Here is a 24,680-nt window from a genome sequence, read left to right on the forward strand (position 1 = left end):
GTTTTGTGGACGAGTTAGCTAGATGGCGCTACACATATGTAAAAAGTTTAGCTTGTTTGTTTCTTGAATTTCGTGCAAAGCTACACCAGGGCTACTTGCGCTAGCCATCCTTAATTTAGCAGTGTAAGACTAGAGGGAAGGCAGGTAGTCACCACCATCCACCGCCAACTCTAAGGCTAATCTTTCATCAACGAATACTGGGATTGACCGTCACATTATAACGCCACCACGGCTGAAAGAGCGAGCATGTTTGGTGCGACCGGGATTCGAACCCGCGACACTAAGCTTACGAGTCAAACGCGCTAACCATCTGGTCGTGCAGAGCCTCCCAGACCTGTAATTTTGAGTAAATAGAATAACCAATTAGGGTCACGTTTTAGTCAGACAGTTGTTTCAAATGGCAGAATACAGAAGAAAAAAGTTGGTTTTATTCCACTAGAGAGGAAAAAGAAATAGATTAATAACAACCCTACAAAACAAGACCAAAAAGCGACGTCTACAGGTCTGATTTATATGATATTCCATTTTCTCCCAAAGTCTCTCTCCTTCCTTTTCGGTTCGTCTTTTTTTCTCTAAAGGCCTGAGAGCTTTGTCTGGAGTCCTTCATATTAAAACCTGACGCCACCTGGATACAAATGCTGTCACCAGTGATAAATGGCTACCATCATTCATCTTTTCCCCGCATAAATCCGTCAAAAAATACATAATTCTTAAATAATGGTCCTTCTCGAGCTAAGATTAATCCCGTTACGAACCACTTTGTATTTCCACAATGCTGAAAGTTTGGGCTCGGTATTCGAATTTATATGAATAACAAATTTAAGCGTCTCCATTCAACGCACGAGTTTTTCCATATCCGCAACGATCATACTTACATTATTTCAATGTACTACGTTTGACTTGGAAAACTTTAGTTCCTGCGTTCTAAGAAGCACGTCCAGATACTATTGCAGTTTGTTGTTGTTGTTTTCAGAATGTATAAGTTTTCGTTATTCACAAGGGAAGCTGGAAATTCATCGCGAGCTCTCGAGCTCTTCCTTTGTACGTGGCAATTGTCACTGCTTTCGAAGTTTAAATATTCATTGATACGGAACGGAACATTTTAGACTAATAAAAAAAAACCCAACAAAAACGACGCGTAACTTGAACGTTTCAAATGTCTCTTGCTAGCTCAGCGATAAGTCAAGAGGCTTTTTAAAACTGAAATTTGAAGCTCGATCGCAGAAAAGATATCACTGATCGGCAATTAGATTAAAACAAACAAACCTGTTTTTGACAGGTATTATTACCAAGCAAAATAACAGTCAAACTTAAAAGAAAAATACAGTTATGGAAGGATGAAAATTAGTAACACATAGTTTGAATTTCGCGCTAAGCTACACGAGGGCTATCTGCACTAGCCGTCTTAATTTAGCAGTGAAAGAGTAGATGGAAGGCAGCTAGTCATCACCACCTACCGTCAACTCTTGGACTACTCTTTTACCAACGAATAGTAGGATTGATCGTTATATTATAACGTCCCCACGACTGAAAGAGCGCGCACGTTTGGTGTGACAGAGATTCGAACCCGCGACCATCAAATTACGAGTCCAGCGCCCTAACCTCCTGGCCATGCTGGGCCTAGTATCAACTAGAATAGGTGTTATGTAAAGATAATAAATACTACCATATAAAGAAAAATAGAATAACGTAAAGGTAAACATTAGTATTAAAATGGAAATTCTGTTGCATAAAAACAAATCTACTCCCGTATATGTGTGATTTATGTTATATAAAAACAAAAATACTATCATAAACCTACAACATTATTAATAAATGAAATACTACAATACATAACATATAATGTTTAGGGGCAACAAGGGGACACATTAGTCCATTTAGGCTGTTGAACCTTTAAACTAAACCAAAACTATTAAACAACAACAGAATGTAATCTTATCATTCATATAATTATTAAATTATCTCTTACGTTCACTAAACTTGTTTGCATCCTCAACATACAAAGAAAACCTGTTCTAAAGACCAACAACTCTCTCAGAAAAATAAAACTGTCTTAGCTGAAGTTGACTCCTACAGTACCAAAACTTATATTTGTGTTCCCTTGTCCTTCTGTTTGTGTTCCTTAGCCCCCTACTGTTTGTGTTTCCTTAGTCCTACTGTTTGTGTTCCCTAGTCCTACTGTTTGTGTTCCCTAGTCCTTCTGTTTGTGTTCCTTAGTCCTACTGTTTGTATTCCTTAGTCCTACTGTTTGTGTTTCCTAGTCCTACTATTCTCACCATTACGCACGAAAAAAAAGATGCATCAACACTATCAACTTTTCTTCAAAATCTTAAACATTTTAATCAGATCACTTCTCTTACTATTCTTACTTAAAAATTTTAATTATAACCTGTTTAGACTTGTGTTCAGTATTTCTTTACAACTTAAAATCCTATTTGCTCTTCATCTAGTAACAGCACGATAGTTTTAAAACCTGATCGATTATTACACCAAAATCCCTTTCCTTCATAACACTGTTGCAGCACGCTGCTTGGATGGTTTTAAAACCTGATCGATTATTACACCAAAATCCCTTTCCTTCATAACACTGTTCAGGTTATTCCCATCCAAATTATACATATAATTTAAATTATGCTAACCTGAATGCATCACCTTTCATTTATCATAATTTAAACCTATCTACCATGCATTTTCAGAACTCACTAAATGATCTGAATCATTTTATCACCAACATCCTCTCCATAGCCAGTAACATCCAAACCCTAATATCACTAACAAATTCATAGACCATTCTTTCATCTATGTCATTGATGCAAATTAAAAAGAGCTGAGATTCTAAGACTGAATCCTGAGGTACCAAACTTGTAACATCAGTTTGACTGAACTCCATTTATAGCAATCCTCTGCCTTCTTTCATCAAGCCACTCTCCAAGCCAGTTGGACAGCTTATCTCCCCACACTTATAGAGATAATTTAAAAAAACATGTCTTTCATGTGGCGCCTTGTCAAATGCTTTCTCAAAATCCATACACCATTACCCTCACCTACATAAGTAGTATAGTTTTTTCCAAGAATGTCAAAAGATTTGTAAGGCAAGATTTTCCTTTAATGTAACCATGTTCACTATCCAGTAAAATTATAAACTTTAATGTAGCCATGTTCACTATCCAGTAAAATTATAAACTTTAATGTAGCCATGTTCACTATCCAGTAAAATTATAAACTTTAATGTAGCCATGTTCACTATCCAGTAAAATTATAAACTTTAATGTAGCCATGTTCACTATCCAGTAAAATTATAAACTTTAATGTAACCATATTCACTATCCAGTAAAATTATAAACTTTAATGTAACCATATTCACTATCCAGTAACATTATAAACTTTAATGTAGCCATATTCACTATCCAGTAAAATTATAAACTTTAATGTAGCCATGTTCACTATCCAGTAAAATTATAAACTTTAATGTAGCCATATTCACTATCCAGTAAAATTATAAACTTTAATGTAGCCATGTTCACTATCCAATAAAATTATAAACTTTAATGTAACCATATTCACTATCCAGTAAAATTATAAACTTTAATGTAACCATATTCACTATCCAGTAAAATTATAAACTTTAATGTAACCATGTTCATCATCCAGTAAAATTAAAAACTTTGTTAACTGACTTCACAAAACATCTATTATCAGAGTCTTCCAAAGTTATTCCTACAACTGATGGAAGACCAAATAGACATTTGTCCACACTATTCAAGGACTTGCAAAAATCAGCAGCAATCATAATCGATCCTTAACCTCCTTCAGAACCCTTGGGAAGATATTTTCTGGTGCAGGAATCTGATGAGAGCGATGATTCTTTAAACTTGCCAATTTTTCCTTAACCAGCTCAGAATGAATGCAGTTATCCTGTTAGATCTCGTGTCCATTTATTAACTGTTCAAGATGTAGAATACTGCTTAAATCTCTGTTAGTAAAAACTGAAGCAAAACAGAATTTAACAACCCTGCCATCTCTTGATCATCAGGTAGGAACCTTTCGTTATCATCTCTCAAAAGTCCTATCTCATCCTCACATTTTGTTTACTCTTAATGTTTTTAAATAAGTCATATATTCTTTCTGGTGTCCCGATTTCCTGTTTAACCAGTTTTTAATTGACCTTGTATAATCTTCTATCACACCAATCAATTTAAGTTTCTTAAATCTATTATGCTTTTCTTTAATTTTCTCTCTCATACTCTTTGTGAACCAACCTGGGTTTTCACTTGCAGTTACCCTTTTCTTTCTATAAGGTATATGTTTATTTTCAAATATTCAAATATTTATTTAGAAAAATTCCACATTTGATTAATGTCTTCAAAATCTCAGCTACCCAATTTACAACAGATAATTATTGTCGCATAACTCAAAAATTTTCTATTTTTTTTAAACGTAACCAAAATATCATTATTCCTTATCATCACAGGTGGTGAAACATTGAACCTAATACAACAATAACCACTTGCACTCAAATATTCCCCAATCTCCATGCTCTGAATTATTTCTACATTAGAAGTTAACAATAAATCTATAATAACATTATTTCTAGTAGGTTCCTTGACAAATATGTCAAGAAAATCATTTTGAACAGTTTCCAAAACTTCCCCCCCCCTCACATGGTTTGACTACAGCTTTTCTCAATCGATATGCCCGAAATTAAAATCATCTATAATTACGACTTCATTAACAGCTGAAATTTTAATTTTATTGTAAAGTTCCTAAATAATTTCATCAGTATCATTTAGTTGTCTTTAACAATTTCCCACTAAAAGCCTTTTCCCTTTATAACCACTTACACAAACTTAAATGGTGAATATCTTCCTAAAAAGCAATTTGTTTGATAAAGTAATATTTGGGTATGAGACTGCAGTCGTATCTAAGGGTTCATTGTTAGTTTAATGTAATTGGCATCGGAATTTCAGCCTAACAATACCTTCTGCACTCACGGGCTTAAAGCCAGGTTAGAGACCCACCTAGTTTTTGTGTATAGCTGTCAATAATTTTGAACTTCTGGCCAGAGGAACGGCAGCCAATCAGCATTATATTCCGTCTCAAAGGGTGTGTCCATTTCCAAATCCGAATAACCAGATTGTCACAGATGAAAGTGCGGACGGAACGTACTCAGTGACATTACGTCTTGAACCCCAAATCATTCGAGTTCACAGTTCAGACTTCTAAATCAATTATATCATTTTTAATCTAATATAACTAGTTGCAATGTTAACATATTAGTAAAGCATTCACACAAGCTTTGCAAAGCGAGTAGTACAATATTTCTCCAAATGTAATTTATATTAATTGTGATGCCCACCATGTCACTCGGGTTGTTTTTATTCTTTCTACAGAACACGATATAACCATCAATGGATTATCAGCATCGTGTGCTATGATGGTTAACTTAGGATTAATGTGGCTAGCTACCTTGAGTATATACTTTTCGCACAAACCAGTTTGGTAAGTCTGTCGGGTTACACGGGTAAATGTTAAACAGGTTTTCTAACAAGCCCGAAATTATTTTCTTTTATCCAAAGAGATAAGCGGGCTGTTCGTTTTAATAGAAACACAGAATCGAGTCCTTTTTTTTTTTTTTCGTGTTCATTTCTAAGCCGCTTGATGCAAGCTACAAATTTGCACTGAATAAAAATTTTCCGCTTAACAAAAGCAAAAACAAAAGTATTTATAATATTCACATGTAAAACAATCATTATTTGTCATCAAAACATGACATTTTATCGCGTTTGGCACCATTACATTCGTTGCAATTATAAAATAGAATGTGTAATATAATATCTCGTGCAAAAACAGTTACTGGTAATATCATTAATAACAAATAAAAGGTTTGTTTGTTTGTTTTGAATTTCGTGCAAAGCTACCCGAAGGCTATCTGCGCTAGCCGTCCCTAATTTAGCAGTGTAAGACAAAAGGGAAGGCAGCTAGTCATCACCACCCATCGCAAACTCTTGGGCTATTCTTTTACCAATGAATGGTGGGATTGACCGTCACATTATAACGCCTCCACGGCTGAAAGGGCGAGCATGTTTGGTGTGACCGGGATTCGAGCCCGGACCTCTCGGATTACGAGTCGAACGCCTTAACACACTATACCATGCCAGGCCTAACAAATAAAATCCACAGGTAATTTATTTAGCATCGCCAAATTTTGTTGATTATAATGTTCATAATAATTCTGTACAACCAATATTGCATCTTACATCCTCGAAGGCTATTTTATATAGTTTAATTTATTAATTTAAATAACTAACTTAAATATCCTAAGGTAGTCGAAACTCATGAGAGATTTTATCAAAATTACAGTCGAAAACATCGTTAATATATCTGGTTGTTTATTCGTTTTAAGACGTTAAGTATTTCTAGGCAGTGATCAGGCAAGGCCGGGTGGTTAGAGGGCGCTCGATTCGCAATATTAGGGTCGCGGATTAGAATTCCCATCACACCAAACATGCTCGCCCTTTCAACCGTGGAGGTGTTCTAATGTGACGGTCAACCTCACTATTCGTTGGTAGAAGAGTAGCCCAAGAGTTGGCGGTGGGTGGTGATAACTAGCTGCCTTCCCTCTAGTCTTGCACTGCTAAATTAGGGACGGCTAGTGCAGATAGCCCTCGAGTAGCTTTGCATGAAATTCAAAACCGAAGAAACAAAGTCAGTAACGGCGATGCGGCTTAATTACAGACAACAGTACAGTATAGAATTGTGGGGGTATGTTAAGGATATTGTGTATCGCACGCCTATAGAAAACCTCAGGAGCTAAAGATCAGCACAACGGATGCCGTCGCCGCTGCAACTGGAAATACGTTGCAGTGAACATTGACTTTGATAACGAACTGTTGAAACAATTGAAGGAAATATCCATTCAAAAACAGTTCTAATTAGTTTATTGTAAATAGCAAACGGTCAGGAAATGAAGACGGCCATTAACAGTGCTTTGTTCAAGCCTTTTACAAATTATATATTAAAAATTACATACATTGCACGCGTCAAGAGATAATTTTTAGCTTTATTAATGGTATTTTTCATTTTAAATATTTAATTACGTTCGGCTCTTCTGTATTGAGGCAGTTTGAACCAGTATTATTTTTTTTTACAACACGCCGCGGACACACCCAAACACTCCTTTTTATTAACTCTATTTATTTACCTACTACATGACAACATCTTGCAACAACTGGCGGCACGGCATGACCAGCTGATTAGGACGCTCGACTCACAGCCTGAGGGGCGCAGGTTTGAATATCCGTCACACCAAACATACTAAACATTTCAGCCGTGCGAGCGTTATAATGTGATGGTTAATATCACTATTCGTTGATAAAAGAATAACAATTTACTAAACCCTAACTTATAAGAGGTCAAGGTCACAGTGGCTATGTAATCGCTAAGGTCAATGTTGAAGACGAATCTGTATTACTCGGTGCATTATGTTTTCAAACATTATCTCACGAAGGTGAAGGAGACAGTTAGAGATTATTGAGAACTAAGTTAGAGGTCAAGGGAACAAGCTAATGCAATATAGATTGCTTGTTAAATATTAAGCGAAAAAAAATTAAAATCACAACAATCACTTGCTTACTATTGTTTGTAAAAGTTATCAAAATTTAAAGTCGCAGTCAAGGCCACAATAATCGTGTGCGAACCGTAGTATTTCCTCGTTTACCAAAGACCAAATTAGAGGTCAAGATCACAGCAACCACGTGGATATCACAATATTCCCTCAGTTACTAAAGACCAAATTAGAAGTCTAGGTCACGGCAACCACATGCATATCGCAACATTTCCTCAATTACTAAAGACCAAATTAGAGGTTAAGGTCACGGGAGCCATGTGGATATCACAATATTCCCTCAATTACTAAAGACTAAATTGGAGGTCAAACTCACAGCAACCATGTTAAAATGGCAGTATACCATGATTAATATGCTATATATATCAAAATGTCTCTGTAGATTTCACAATATAACGTGACCTTTAACGCTTGAGTTAAAAATAACTAACTTTCCCAGTGTAAAATGAAAAATAAAGTTAGGCTTAACTTATAGTTGTTTACGCACTTATCACAAACATAATTTTGAAGCACTTCATTTGGAGAGAGATGGAAGCAGCAATCCCCCAAGTTCGAGGAAGGGTGACCAAATAGCAGTTTCTGTGAGCCGTTTTTAGTCTGGTCAGATTTGTTTGTTTCGAATTTCGTGCAAAGCTACTCGAGGACTATCTACGCTAGCCGTCCCTAATTTAGCAGTGTAAGACTAGAGGGAATGCAGCTAGTCATCACCACCCACCGCCATCTCTTGTTTACTCTTTTACCAACGAATAGTGGGATTGACCATAACATTATAACGCCCCCACGGGAACCTACACGAGAAGTATGTCATGATGTAGGGTTCCCCCAGCTGAAATGAAAAGCCCAGACGAGGTCAGCCTTCTATACCACCATTCCTCCCCTCCCCTAACCTTTAGTGAAATGACTTTCCTAATCATTATTAATGAGCGTCGTCAAAAAATTTTCCAGACAAAACTTATAAAATTCAATTACATAAACTGAATGAATAAAGAAAAAATCATGTTTACTATTTTCTAAATTTTACAACAAAAAAACAAAACAAAAACGTATTCACTTCGTAGCGCCGATAGAGGGAGTCAGGTTATCCTTTTTTTTTTAATGGTTAGCGACTTGGTAAGGCCGATAGAGGGTGTTATTGCATTCCTCATTTTTTATTAGCGCAAAAAAGTTTATTGTCTTCGTTATTCAGTTTGTGAATCATTAAATTAAGCAATAATTATTTCATACATTAATGACTATTGTAATATCACATTCCGTAATATAATTAATATTATTTTTCAAAACAATAATGATATCTGTACATTATCAATTAACATTTCATTCAGGAACCACATGTATAATGACAACCAGGCCTACATCTCATTAAGAGTATATTGAGGTTGATGGGTTGGAGCCCCCTTCTACGAGTTGAGGCCCTCCCTCTCTCTATCCTAACGCGTCACTGTTGTTACCATGATTTCTGGACATCTTGTTTGTGTGGTTGTAATGCTTCGTATAGCACTCTTGACATCAAGTGAGCACAAATATTCCACAAACACCCAACTCTTGCGTTTTATTTATCAATTGTTTGTATTTCTTTATTAAAATATATTATTTTATTTCACGAGGAGTAGGCTTATTCTTAAGCTGGTCAAGATTATGTAGTTGACGTCACCAACGGGCGTATTTAAGTGTCGTGTACAATTGTGCTAAGTTTCCTAAATGATACATTTTTTATCCTATTTTATATGTTATTGAAGTCTTAAAAATAAAAGGTTTAAGGTCACAGTGATCAATGATTCCAAAAACGTATTTATTTATATATTATTAACTGTTTCCTAAACCAGGTTTATTGAATTTGTTTTTGTTTTTTGAATTTCGCGCAAGGCTACACGAGGGCTATCTGCGCTAGCCTTTCCTAATTTTACAGTGTAAGACTACAGGGAAGGCAGCTAGTCATCACCACCCACCGCCAACTCTTGTTTACTCTTTTACCAACGAATAGTGGGATTGAGCGACACATTATAACGACCCCACGGCTGAAAGGGCGAGCATGTTTCGTGCGAGGGGATTCAAACCCGCGACCCTCATATTACGAGTCGGACGCCTTAACCCACCTGTAATAGATTTGTTTCTTTGCTTGTTCTATAACATAAACTATGCAATGGGCTGCTGTGTTTTGCCCGTCGCAAATATCGAAATCTGACTTTTAGAGTCATAAGCCAACTGACTTACAGCTGCTCCACCTGAAGGCGATCCGAAGAACATTTTTTTTATTTAATTTACCAATATGAAGCTTTTTCTAATCACGAATTCTGAGCAGTACGTTACGTATTGCTACCTCGCTACCTTTCAGTTCACTCTCTACCTAGCATGCAACTTATACGTCATCATATCAGAGGTTCGATTCCCTTCGGTGGACTAAGCAGAGAGCCCAGTGACTTTTCTATAAAAAAAAACACACACATTCATATCCAGAACTTTGAAATAACTGACGTTGGTGATCGATTCTATGACATGAACTGTACCTGCTCTGTGTTTTATAAATACTTAGAAACCGGATGTTACATAAGAGTAATTAGAGTGATGACTTATCTGTATTACACTTCACAGGTTTAAACACGCTGTTTAGACTAAACTGAACTTTGTCTTCCTTTAGTTTCCTTTTTCGTTTAGTGTTTGTTTGTGTTCTTGTTACAAACGCTGCGTGTTCCGAGTAGCAGTATTAGTTATTATTGGTGTTATGATACAGCAATCAATACATGATACGAAAATATTTGATGCGTAAGAACACTGAATAGCAAACCAAAACGAAAGGCCTACAGTGATGTTGATAGTATTTTAAATTATTTACTTCGACAACTCGTTTGGAATGTAGATACGAGACAACTAGAAAGATACTGAGCTAGCTAGCTGGACATACATACAGACAGTTCGAAAGACAAGAAGGTAGACAAACAGCTAGCCAGACAGCAAAACTGACACACAATTATACAGAGACAGACAGACAACGCAGAAAAGATATGGGTGAAAGTAGCTGTAAGTTTTAAATACAATTTCGTGTACAACACACAAAAATACAAAGCCAGAGAAACGAAAAACTATCAAGCTAGAGATGTGTAGAGAGAGGCAAAAGTTGATAAAACAAAAAAACAAATATAACAAAAAATTTAGATAGGCCCGGCATGGCCATGTGGTTAGAGCGCTTGACTCGTTATCTGAGGATCGTGGGTTCCAATCCCCATCACACCAAACATGCTCGTCCTTTCAGCCGTGAGGGCGTTACAGTGTAACAATCAATCACACTACTCGTTGGTAAAAAAAAGTAGCCCAAGAGTTGTAGGTGGGTGGTGATGACTAACTGCTTTCCTTCCAGTCTTACACTGCTAAGTTAGGGACAGCTAGCGCAGATAGCTCTCGAGTAGCTTTGCATGAAATTCGAAACAAACCATATCAAACTAGGGTGATAAAAGCTCGCTAAGGAATACATTTATTTCTGTTGTTTTTTTTCGTCCTAATGAACCTACAAAACGAGCTAAATAAATTACGTAAACTAATATCTGTTTTATGGCATGGGTGTCAGCTAAGTAATCTTTGATATCCGTAATGTGAGTCGATAAGCGGTAACAAAATAAAGCACGCGCTGCTACTTCGCTCTGTTATTTATTTATAATCGTTGAGAAACTATTTGGCTTTAACGTTTTTAACTAGACATGTCAGTTCGAAAGGCTAACGAGCCTAAACAACCGGTTGTTTTCACTCTTATAAACATTCTTGTGAAAATAAACATCATTGGGTGCATGAGAAGTAGTTAGTTTTAGTTATTATATTAGTCTGAAATTCAAGAGTGAAATACTTATACAACGTACACTACATATATACTTATACTACGTACCTTATGTATATATACATACTTATGCTACATACACTATGTATATGTATACTTATACTACGTACCTTATGTATATATACATACTTATACTACGTACACTATATATACTTATACTACGTACAGTGTATAAATATTACTACTAAATACATACAATTCAGATAATTTGATACACAAATTTTAACTATATATTTGTACCCTTTATATTTCCTACACTGATCTCGCTTGACCCGGCATGGCCAGGTGGATAAGGTACTTGACTCGTAATCTGAAGGTCGTGGGTTCGAATCCCTATCCCACCACACATACTCGCCATTTCAGCCATGGAGGCGTTATAATGTTACGGTCAATCCCACTATTCGTTGGTAAAAGAGTAGCCCAAGAGTTGGCGGTGGGTGGTGATGATTAGCTGCCTTCCCTCTAGTCTTACACTGCTAAATTAGGGACGACTAGCGCTGATAACTCTCGTTTAGCTTTGCGCGAAATTCAAAACCAAACCACTGATTTCTCTTACCCCTTCTCCGATGATTCACTGGTAACTTCACAGACTTAGACTTATAACGTGAGCTACAACAAAGAAACAATCCTTTACTAACACAGCCCACGTGCGAAAGTTGTGAGTTCTAACGGGTTTAACTGCGATGGGTATGATGTAAAACTAAACATATAAGCTAGTTTCATGAAGGTTTCGAGTTTCGTTTATTCATTTTTTGACCATGATTCATTTGAACTCTCCCCTGTCGTTCAGTGGAATGTCTGAAGGCTTACGACTCTAAAACCGAGTTTCGATACTCACGGTGGTCAGAGCACATATAGGCCATTGTGTAGCTTTGTATTTAACAACATGAAAAACATATATCATTACTCGTAATATTTAAAAAAAAAATATTAAACCATTAATCTGGTTTCTGCGGTTGTATCACATTTACACTTGTTTCCCCCCCCCAAAAAAAAAGGTTTAGGCTTAGCTATAAGGAAACATGTTTTTAGGTATGCTGAATAACACATACGGTTGACTTTTAATTCTTCGAATTCAAAGATAATTACCGAATAATACAATTATAAGTTGACATCTAATCCTAAGTTGAAAGATGGTTACTGAACTACACGTGTTTACAGTTATGCTGAGTGGTATATAGGATGAACCTTAAATTCTGAAAATCAAAAGATGGTTACCGAAACAGACACACTATATTTAAAAGGTATGTAAGGCTAACCAACACTTTTGAAGGTCAAAGGTGATGATTAAAGTACATATATGATTTAAGCAACCTTATATGTTACATTAGATTGACCTCTAAAGAGATAAACAACTAAAATTGCAAAACATTAATTGTGTTTAAAAAGTACGACCCTTGACCTGAAACTTTTAATTAAAAATTATATATATACAGTATAAAAATATCTTTGGAACCGATGTAAAAAAAAATATTAAATACAAATATTGCAGTACGACACAGGTACATTGTTAGCACGAGACTGCAGTCATACAAAATCGACAGCACCAGTTCAAGTTAATAACGTGATTGTAAAGTATCCAACCAATCAGAAAGTGTCACTTCAATATAATGCCTACAAAAGTACAGGCAGTCATATTATACTCGGTTATTGTAGTTAGGTGAGTACTACTTGGGACTCAGAGGCCCGAAACATAACGTGAAAAGAACAAAGTTTGATTGGTGATACAGACCTTGTGAAAAAAAAACTGCTGCTAGATTCTACGTTTGATTATAAGTTAAAAATAAGACTCTAAATATGATACGTGAAAGTGATACTTTTAATAATAGTGGTTAGGGTTAGAAACCGAAACTGAAAGTGCAATGAATAATAATTCCAATCAGAACAAGCTCTCGAGTTAGAGTGACAAACAAAACTCAACTGACAACTTTATAGATTATTTAATACTTACTTCAAGCCTCTACTTACGAAGGTTTCAATGTTTTGTTTTTTCCGTTTTTTTTATTCTCTCTGTTTATGATATTTTTGGCTGTCACATTAATTATCTCAGGATATGTTATTACCAGTGACGTTGCTGTAAATGCACGTGTGACTGTTATCTTGAAAACGATGAAATACACATTAGCACATTAGTGAGGTTACATCTGTTCGAAAACTGCTGTTGAGAAAAAGTACGTAAGCAAAAATGTTGAATTGTAAATTGGTCTACAAAATGTGAAATAACATTACAGACATGACGGCTGTCAAAACCTCTAAACTAAACTACAACTATTGAATAAATAAGAATCTTAGAGCCATCCCTTATTATTCATATAGCTATAAAGATTTCTCTTAAACTCACTTAAAGTAACTGCTTCTACAACATCGGGGCCCGGCATGGCCAGGTGGTTAAGGCAGTCGACTCGTAATCTGAGGGTCGCGGGTTCGAATCAACGTCGCACCAAACAAGTTTGCCCCTTTCAGCCGTGGGAGCGTTATAATGTGACAGTCAGTCCCACTATTCGTTCGTAAAAGAGTAGCCCAAGAGTTGGCGGTGGATGGTGATCACTAGCTGCTTTCCATCTAGTCTTACACTGCCATATTGGGGACGGCTAGCACAGATAGCCCTCGAGTAGCTTTGCGCGAAATTGAAAACAAACCAAACCAACTTAACTGAATTGTACAGAATATTACAGGATATTTAGAAAGATATTCGAGAATGGAGCATTAGTAAACCGTATTCCAGTCTGAAAACAATCTTTAATACATTTTTTTTAATGAAAGGGCTTACAACGGAAATTGTTTTGTTTGTTTTGAATTTCGCGCAAAGCTACTCGAGGACTATCTGCGCTAGTCGTCCCTAATTTAGCAGTGTAAGAATAGAGGGAAGGCAGCTAGTCATCACCACTCACCAACAACTCTTGGGCTACTCTTTTACCAACGAATAATGGGATTGACCGTCACATATAACGCCCCCACGACTGAAAGGGCAAGCATGTTTGGTGCGACTGGAATTCGAACCCGCGACCGTCGGATTACGAGCCGAACGCCTTAACAGACTTGTCCATGCCGGGCCAACTACATCGAAAATACTTAAAGCATTGTGCAACGTAACTGTTTTTGTACTTTCTGTTACAAAATTTTACGCCATTAATACATTTACCATCTAGCTGCTTTTACTCAGTTCTTTATGTGTATTGGTTGTGTGTTTGCATAATTATATTCATTACTGAGTAAATAAGTATAATTTGTTTGTTGTTTGGCATAAAGCTACGCGATGAGCTATCTGTTCTGTGCTCACTGCATGAAATTGAAATCCACAGATATAGAGTTATAAGCTTTCCGATTTACCGCTGAGCCACTAGAGGGCGATTATAGTTTCTCCTTAAGATTTTTTGTTAAGGCGAAAAATGTGGTAAACATACTGAAAAGTTACGTCTTTTCTCGTTTCGTTATTTCTGTAATTAAAATAAACATTTCTGCATTCTCAGCTAAAATTCAGTTAAGTAGTTTCATTCTGGAATACATCATTGTGTCCACTATCCACGTGCCAGTTTTCTTTCTTCTTGAAAAAAGAAGTTATTTTTTTTGTAAATTTTACAACTTACAAAAAAGTTTAAACAACATCTTAGTTCCAATCAACGAATCAGGAATAAGAAAATCCGATTACAACGCCACGCAGTAGCCGTCTGAACGAATAGGCAATGCTTAAAAACTAATCTATAGCCTTGTTCTCAGATCCCACAAAGATAATTGTAATTGTGCTAACGCGATAAAAAACACTTCATTACCGAGCGAGAGATACTTTTTGTTATTATGCACAAAGCTATACAAAGGAATATTTATGATTTGCACAACTCGGGTATCGAAATCCAGTTTCTAGTGGTAAAAGTCCGCAGACATGCCGCTGTGCCACTAGGGGGCGTGAGCGAGCAAGGGAAAGCGACACAAAATGTTCAAGGTTGAAAATGCTGAAATATGTAAGTTATGGGCAATTCTTCACGTTGTTTACACCGGATAATTCGACGGAGAGATAACAAGGTCAATATATATTTCAGACATTTTTTGTTTTTGTATCCTTAAAAAAAATTAGAGATACTTCTTCAACACTTGCCTTCATGAACATGCGTGGAATTATTTTATAATACAGATTCCAGACCGACATTCTAACGTAGACTGTTTTTCAGTTACATTCTAGCTTAGGAATGAAGCCCACAAAAATCAGAATGGGGTAGAGAGCGCTACGCAGTGTGACCCACCAAAATATATCCGGTTTAGATAAATAATAGACCCCTTTTAAGTCATGTGACCCTCAGTAGATCAGCAGTACGTTCATAAAGTTAAAGTACGGGGTTCGATTCCCCGTGGTTGATAAAATAGAGATAACCTATTGTGCAGCTTTGTTCCAAAAAACAAACAAGCTTAATCCACGTGTTAACGTAGAAAATAAAACATCTTGAAAGATTCCCCTGAATATAAGTTTTCCATTTCTACATGATTCTTTCTTGAGTCTTAGCTGCGTTTATAATATATAATTATTTAGACACGGCATTGCCATGTGGTTAGGACGCTTCTGGGAATCGCGGGTTCGAATTCCCGTCCCACCAAACATGATAGCCTTTTCACTCTAAAAGGTGTTATAATTGTTACAGTCAGTCCCCCTATTTCTTGGTACAAGAGTAGTCCAAGAGTTGGCAGGGGGTGGTGATGACTGGCTGCCTTCTCCCTCGTCTTTCACTGCTAAATTAGGGACGGCTAGCGAAGATAGTCATGGTCCTCGTGTAGCTTTGCAAGAAATTAAAACACAAATTCAAATCATTCAAATCCATATCTACCTCCTAATACCACATTCGTCTGTACAGCTCTCCGAGACATCAAAACTCAAAATATTTCTTAAATAATATCTGAGCATTTTAATTACATGATTTTACTCCCTCTTACTCTGTATATACTAACATAAGACACTTCGCCTCACTGTGGAGTTTAAAAGCCACCTAGTGATTCACAGTAGCCTCAGTATACTGAATAAACTCCTCTACTAAATTCAGTTACTTCTGTAGCTACTAGGCCCGGCATGGCCAGGTTGGTTAAGGCGATCGAGTCGTAATCTGAGGGTCGCGGGTTCGAATCCCCGTCACAACAAAGATGCTCAGCCATGGGAGCATTATACGTCATGGTTTATCCCACTATTTGTTGGTAACAGAGTAGCCCAAGAGTTGGTGGTGGGTGGTGATGACTAGCTGCCTTCCCTCTGGTCTTACAGTACTAAATTAGGGACGGCTAGCACAGATAGCCCTCGTGTAGCTTTGCGCGAAACTAACAAAACACAATACTTATTACTAACGTTTTTATTGTATCTGTTTGTTATTATATACGGTTTATGATTATTTTGCAAACGCCTAACAAGTACAATGTATTAAAACTAACCCTAATAATTAATTAATTTAGCTTGTTTTAATGGGAAGTTATAGATATGTATTATGTATGTATACTTTAATATCTACCTTAGAACATTTTCGTGGCAAAAATAGAAATATGTTGTTTTTTTCACGCCATATTCAAATAAGTTAAAAAATAAAAAAAAAATACAAATTTTACCATGAGCATGTAGACCACGTCTGGTCTCACGGTCAGCGTGCCGAGCAACGAATCCAAGAGTCGTTTATTCTTTAATATATTAAAAAACAAAACTAAAAACATCAACATGAATTACCATAGAAACCCCTGGTAATTTCAGCCCCAAAATATGCTCCACAGTAGAACTCTGTAGAAAAACAAAAAACTCATATAAATTTGTAGATTAATATTGATGTGTTTATGTCCCTCCCTGGATGGTCAATGGCAAGTTCCAGAACTTAAAATGCTACAAATCTGGGTTTCGATTCTCCGCGGCTGATAGAGCGAAGCTTTGTACTGAACACTGAAATCAAAAACAAATATTTACTTTCGAAATTCGCGCAACGCTTTACAGCTACCACCCCTAAACCTGAACTGAGAGACTAGCGCAACGCTTTACAGCTACCACCCCTAAACCTGAACTGACAGACTAGAGGGAAGGCGACTATGAAAGATATCCACCGTTAACTATTGAGCTACTCTAATTAAACAATGTGATTTGACTATTTCTTTTATAACGCACCCACGGCCCCGAAATGTGAAACAAGTCTTTGCCTAAAAGAGACGCGAATCGATTACCCTCAGATTCATAGTTTGGAAAAATAACCAGTGGTCATGCCCAGTATATTTAATAAATGATTTGTACATCTGAGTGACACAAACAATTGTTTAAAAATAACCTAAAATAATAACGTAAAACGAGAACGTTAAATGACCACGTTGTAGCAAAGAAACTAACAAGCTCAAAGAAGTACATTAATATATCTGATGCACACAGAATTTATATTATCACGTCTATTAAACACTGACGCAGTAATAATAATACAGAATTTATATTGTTGCGTATACTAAACAATGGTGCAATAATACCTATATAATTAAAAACTGATAATTTAAGGACGAGACAAGGGATCACCAAAAACGTAAGGAACAAGTTGAATCCAAATGCAAATATTATATTTCCAAGCCTATAACTGGGGGTTCTAAAAAAAAGTAAACAGACAAGGTTGTAAATAGTGTCTACATTATTGTCACAAGCTACACACCCTAAATTTGAGTCCAATAAAAGTGTTATGAACTGTAGACATGGAGTCAAAATAATATAGTCCACTATGTTTACTTCTTTACATTAGTAATACGAAGCATTTCCGACTAGTACAACAGTACTTTTCAGAGCTTTATATGAAAGTGGGCTGAGGTTCTTCTACAGTAGATGTCTGTGACTTGTTGGCGATAAATTCAAACAATAAACGAGCAACACACAATCCACTTGTTTAGAATAATATATGTAAAATAAGTCAAATTTTTTACACTATAGGAAGTCACAGTATTTATTACTTAAAACTAAATACTTTTTTTTTCTTATCAAAAGTCCACTCAGGCGGACTTAATTACTTAAAAATCCAACCGAAAAGACCCAATTGCTGTTCTCTACTTTTGTCAGTGAACAATTCACATACGCTACCCAGTAGGTTATCATACTTGTATCTCGAACTTTCAATATTTGTTCTCTTTTCTTCAAAGTCCACACAGATAGATTTAATTACTTTAGAATACCATTTGACATGGCAAATTATTCCGTACACTTAAAATATCGCCCATTAAGGCTAATCATAAATTACACAATCTAATTTCACTTTCATTAACTTCACGTTTTCTTGTTAACTTTCTTTTAACCTAAGTTGTACTAACTTCATTTCTTTTATTGGCCACCACAGTTGTATCAAGAGCTTAAAAATTATTTTTGCAATCTATGTTGTTACAATACAGCTGTGAAACACACTATAGAAATCACCCGTTATGACTAGTCACTCATACGCTGGCTAACTTCACGTTTTCTAGCTTTTCTCTGACTAAACTGGACTTGCGCTCGCTTTGTCGCCTATATATATATATATAATTTGTACACTGAGATCTCGAATTTTCTACGGACTATGCGAGCAGCGATATAATGTAACAATATACTCAGCTAATTAAGGAAACGCAGAAAATAACTAATTTTTCAATAATGTGTTGTCAACAATATTTGTAAAGCTTAGACATTGTACAATTTTTTAAAAATTACATAACGAAAGTTGTCGCAACTAAAACATTTAAAACAATTTATCTTCAACACTCCTGTTTTAAAAAAACAAACAAACAGTCATTAAATATTAAATAAAAATATATTAAATAATAAAACTTACATTGAACAGTAGTGTACATTTTTGCGATATATAAACGACTTCGAAGAGCTTAAAAAGTTTTAGAAGGTGGAAATCTCGACTTTCAAAAAATTAGCTTAAAAAAAGCCCTACAAATTTTGCACAAGTTTATTTAGTAGTTTTGCGTAGTTTTTGCGCAGTATATCTAGCTGTTTTTGTTGTAGACTTCAATGCTCAAATAGCTTTGAAAAAAACTTGACTAGTAACGATGAAGAAACGGAAATATTTTAGCAGCTTTATCCGTTGAGATATTAGGTCTTGAGTGTTGTTTCAAAAACAAGTCTGCTTTTTAAGATGGTTTTTGTCCTATATTCTGTAAGATTTTTTATGAATTTCCTTGGCGATCCCTATTATGAACCACTATCATTGTTTATGATAATACAGAAGTTATACTGTTGTGTATGTTAAACATTTGGCATAGTAATATATTATTACGTATATCAAACACTAGTGTTATTTTTTATTTGGATACCCAATGTTTAACTTCAGGAAGGTCAGGTCGATATTTCGAACAACTTCCGTCAAAATTTTGAAGTTTACTTTCTTCTTATTATTGTTACTCGGATTTTTCATTCTGTTTCCATAATAATAAAGTAATAATACATATTACAAGAATTTCAACACATAATGTTTCAAAACGTCACCGGTTTACGTCCCGTCTCTAATGTAACATTATACACATACTACTGTTTATGCAATATAACAACCTGAATATTTGTTTGTTTTTGAATTTCGCGCAAAGCTACTAAAGGGCTATCTGCGCTAGCCGTCCCTAATTTAGGAGTGTAAGACGGGAGGGAAGGCAGCTAGTCATCATCACCCACCGCCAACTCTTGGGCTACTCTTTTACTAACGAATAGTGGTATTGACCATCATATTATAACACCCCCATGGTTGAAAGGGCGAGCATGTTTGGTGCGACGGGGATTCGAAATCGCGACTCTTGGATAACGAGTCGAGTGCCTTAACGTTAGTCCCCCGCTAGTACAGCGGTAAGTCTACGGATTTGCAACGCTAAAATTAGGGGTTCGATTCCCCTCGGTAGGCTCAGCAGATAGCCCAATGTGGCTTTGCTATAAGAAAACACAAACGCCTTAACGTTAAATAAATTAAAAGCAGTTATTTTAGGGCCATAAAGTGGTATTCACTTCTCAAAAATCAATATCTCAACTCTAGGGTCTCACACTAGTTAGAAAGGCAACTGTTTTAGGCTTAAGTAGAGTTGTGAGAGTCTTTATTTGAAAAATAAAGAACCTCGTCGAGGCTTGCAGATGTATTTGTTGATTTTTCAAATATAAGACTATGATCTATCTAAGAATAATCAGAGATAATTAAGCTTTCAAAATAATAGAAATATAGTAAACATACAATATATTATCTCAGTCTCCATTCTCTCTATTTCAGTCAGAACGCTTCCAGTCAGTTATGTTGCCCAATCACATTAAAATGTGGCAAACAAGCGAACAGCATTTTTAACTTGAAAATTCTGTAACGTAGTCTACATGTTTGTTTTCCATCTTTGTTGTTGCTATGAAGTGTTTGCAAGGTTTTTTACAACGTAAAGTTTATATGTGTTATAATAGTACAGTAACGTGTTACGGTGTTGAGGCAAAAACAACGCTTTATAACACTTCACTCTTTTCACAATTATGTAACAAAATATAAAAATAGGTCAGGCAGTCAGTCACGCATATCAAAAGGGCTGTAACAGACATACGTACTACACACACGTTCAAGTTTTCATTTTTTTCTTACAATAATCGCTTTTCACCAACAGGCTGGATAGAAGAAGGAGGGAGGATGTTAACTTTGGGGGGGGGGATCGGTCTTTGTGAAGGATGAAAAATGATTCGAGGTGAAGAAACTTCGCAAGTTTTTTTTTTAATTTTAAATAACGTGACAAATTGAATGCATTATACATTTCTAAAGATGATGTTTAGGCTGCTGGGAAGTTAAAAGAAATGACGAACGTCAAACAGGGTGAACGTGCATGTGTGTATTATACACACACATCTGAGTAGTTTACGAAGAAATGAATAATGATGCTTTTGTTGATCGAAGGGGGATTTTGATAACATTTAACGTTCCTCATGGTTCGTTATTCACGATAAAACAGGTTTACATATAGAACACCATTTTACGTCGATTAATCAAGTACGTTATGATCGCATGTTTGACGCTACGCGCCACTCCCTGTGCCATTCGTCGTTGCTGCGTACATACAACAAATAAATTTATTCATAAATATTATGTTCAGTTTTTAACGTACATACCTGCGCTTTGTGTTTGCGAGGTTTAAACGTAGTCGCTACGCTGCGAATCCGATTTAAATTTATATATAAATTATTTTGTATTATTATCAATATTTTATCCACACATAATTACAAAATTACTGTGGTTATTTCAACATTTATTTGCTTACAAAGTTATTTTCACTTGTTATTGAATTTCGAAACTCCGTAGGGCATGATCGGGGGTAAAGGTTAAGCTGATCCCAGTAATCAAAATTAAACATTTCGCGATCACACTGAAGTCCAATATTCGTGATTAACGTGTTAAAATCCGAGGTTAGATTCTCCGCTGCGGGCACACCAGATGGCTCAATGTAGCTTTGGTATAAAAAAGAAAAGAAACAAAGTCTTGTTTGTTTGTTTGTTGTTGGAATTTCGCGCAAAGCTACACGAGGGCTATCTGTGCTAGCCGTCCCTAATTTAGCAGCGTAAGACTAGAGGGAAGGCAGCTAGTCATCACCACCCACCGCCAACTCTTAGGCTACTCTTTTACCAACGAACAATGGGATTGACCGTCACATCATAACGTCCCCACGGTGAAAGGGCAGGCACGTTTGGTGTGACGGGGATTCAAACCCTCGCCCCTCAGATTACGAGTCGAATGCCTTAACCCACCTGGCCGTGCCGGACTAGAAACAAAGTTAAACAAGCAAGAACTATGTACATATACATATTGTTGTATATTCTAACACTTGTTGTTGTGAAAAGGCCTGTCAAAAGTTACTTTGCCATTGAAGTTCAAAATACTCAAATAAGGATCTAAGCCATTACAAACAATTAACATACTTTTCTATTAGGCCTTAATTAGAAGTATTCTAAACCTCATATGAACATACAAGTTCATTTAAATTTGGTGAACATTTTGATAACTGCTCTAACTCTGTTAGTTTTTTGCTACTTTTTAATGAGAAAAAAGTTATTAGGGTGTTAATTCACGATCTCGGGGAGATAACATTATTTTAACAGAACATATTATGTTAAAAATGAATACATAAAATCAAAGTAATGTAAATCACGGGCAGGTGGTTAAGGCAATCTACTCGTAATCTGTGCGTCGCGGGTTCGAATCTCCATCACGCCAAACATGCTCGCCTTTTCAGCCGTGGGGGCGTTGTAATGTGATAGTCAATCTCACTATTCGTTTGCGAAAAAGTAGCCCAAAAGTTGGCTGTGGGTGTGGTGATTAGCTACCTTTCTTCTAGTTTTACACTGCTAAATTAGGGACAGCTAGCGCAGATAGTCCTCGTGTAGATTTGCGCGAGATTTAAGACAAACAATTTTGTTCTTTTTAATAGAGATAGTCCATTGTGTCGCTTTGAGTTTAAGAAATTTGGTACAAAATTACCAGAAAATTATTATATTATGACTTATGAAATACTTAACAATAAATTATTATTGTTTTTCCTTATTTGTTCATCTGTGTTTGTTAATTATTATTTTTCCTTATTTGTTTTTGTTAAAAAATAAAAACTTTACTTTGGAATATTATATTGTGTTACAGGATTCAAAGTAGAACACCAAGAACCATATTCTGAACTGTGAACGTGCCTCCTCTATCTGGACGCGTGGAATTCTCGCGGAACACACGTGACTGTAGTCGATTTCTCCTTGTTTTAACAGTGCAATTAAAATGTCGTTTGAGAACATATTCTAAATCACTCACCTCTTCTCTCCTCAACATACTCCAACGTGCTGAATGTCACAGACAAGAGTTGTAGTGATGAGAACGACACCTATAATTTTGAAAGTTTTGAATAGAAAATCTTGCTATTTTAATCAATATACTCAACAATAAGATTTAAATGTTTTTAGAAAACACGTTCTCTAAACTTCCCTCGAGTTTATTCTTCGTTATTGCTTTCAGCCTAATTTTGTATTTTCAAGTAAGGAAACCGCATATTTCGGGACACGAGGGAGATTATATTGTATTCTATTTTACGATATAATTTAAGATATATAGTTGGAAGTGTACAGAATAGAAGAAAAAACATAATTTATCTTTCATGATTACATATTTCACTGCAATTCGGGACAGGTATACCCTGGGGAGAGGGGTTTTTCATAACCATATGGCAATCCAAGAAAGTTGCAGTTCTGCTTCTAAAGAAGATCACACCCTTCTTTTGTAGCCCATCTGTTCGGTTGTAAGCTGTTACATCTTTCCTATTGATTAGTCACAAACATATTTCAGTGGCTTCAGTCATCGACGTCTGATTTTTGATCAAACATATTACTCGATTGTCTATCTTCAAACCACGAATCTTAGCGTTTTAAGACATCAAGCTTACCGCATATGACCTGTCGGTTTCGAACAACGATAGAGGTTTTAATAAAACTTTGTACAAGGTTCGGGGCATTTGTGTTAAGACGAACAAACGTAAACATTTTATTTTGTTAACTGATACTATACAGCACGTTTCTTTTACTCTAGTTTCTTGACATTTCTGTCTCAGCGGGATTTACAACGCTAAAATCAGGGGTTCGATTCCCCTCGGTGGACACAGCAGATAACCCTATGCGACTTTGCTGTAAGAAAACACACACGCACACGAAGTTATTTAGTTATTTCTGTAGACGTAAAACAAAGATTAATCTGAATCGATGAGAGATTTTTCAAGCAACTACTTTTCAAAGTTTATTTTCCAAACTAAAGGTCAAAATTATTAAGCTCAAAGTTCTCAACAAAGGACGTGAAACACAGATGGGAGTGGGTGTAAAACAAACTATAAATAAGGGAGCACCACTCTGCCGGGAGGTGTAAAACACTCAGTATATATTATCTTCTCTTTTCTTAACTATTACTAGGTTATGTCGTCATCTTTTGAAGAAAATTATACAAACTGTGGCAAAGACGAGCTACGATTCAGAGTCACATTCCTTATGCTTACGTTTCTCTGCTAAAAGGTTCCATCTAGCGTCAAATGTTACTTTTGAAGTTTCCGATTTTAATTTGTGAAGACAAAATTGTATCAGTGGTATTTCGGTTTTAGGGTATATTCTGGATATTTGGTCAAGGCTAGACGAGGATTATCTGCGATAGTTGCCTCTAATTTTAAAGTGATAGGTTAACTGCCAGAGAGCCTGTTTGTTTGTTGTAAGTTTCTCACAAAACTACACGAGGGCTATCTTCAGTAGTCGTTTTT

At 36.0% G+C, this 24,680-nt stretch overlaps 1 protein-coding gene and 1 long non-coding RNA gene across 2 annotated transcripts in view; one reads left to right on the forward strand and one right to left on the reverse strand.

The window, feature by feature from the left end:
• LOC143254310 (uncharacterized) overlaps window positions 1-23,468 on the forward strand; it is a 210,617-nt gene extending 187,149 nt beyond the window's left edge. The window contains exon 3 of the long non-coding RNA XR_013030133.1: window positions 23,039-23,468. This is a non-coding gene — a long non-coding RNA (uncharacterized LOC143254310). The remainder of the gene's footprint in view (window positions 1-23,038) is intronic.
• Window positions 1-24,680, reverse strand: part of LOC143254308 (uncharacterized) — a 405,605-nt gene that overhangs the window by 376,858 nt on the left and 4,067 nt on the right. Inside the window, exon 2 of the mRNA XM_076509279.1 lies at window positions 23,201-23,270. The gene's annotated coding sequence lies outside the window, so the exon portion shown is untranslated. The remainder of the gene's footprint in view (window positions 1-23,200; window positions 23,271-24,680) is intronic.

This window comes from Tachypleus tridentatus, chromosome 6 (assembly GCF_004210375.1).
Source record: "Tachypleus tridentatus isolate NWPU-2018 chromosome 6, ASM421037v1, whole genome shotgun sequence".
NCBI classification, from domain to species: Eukaryota; Metazoa; Arthropoda; class Merostomata; order Xiphosura; family Limulidae; genus Tachypleus; species Tachypleus tridentatus.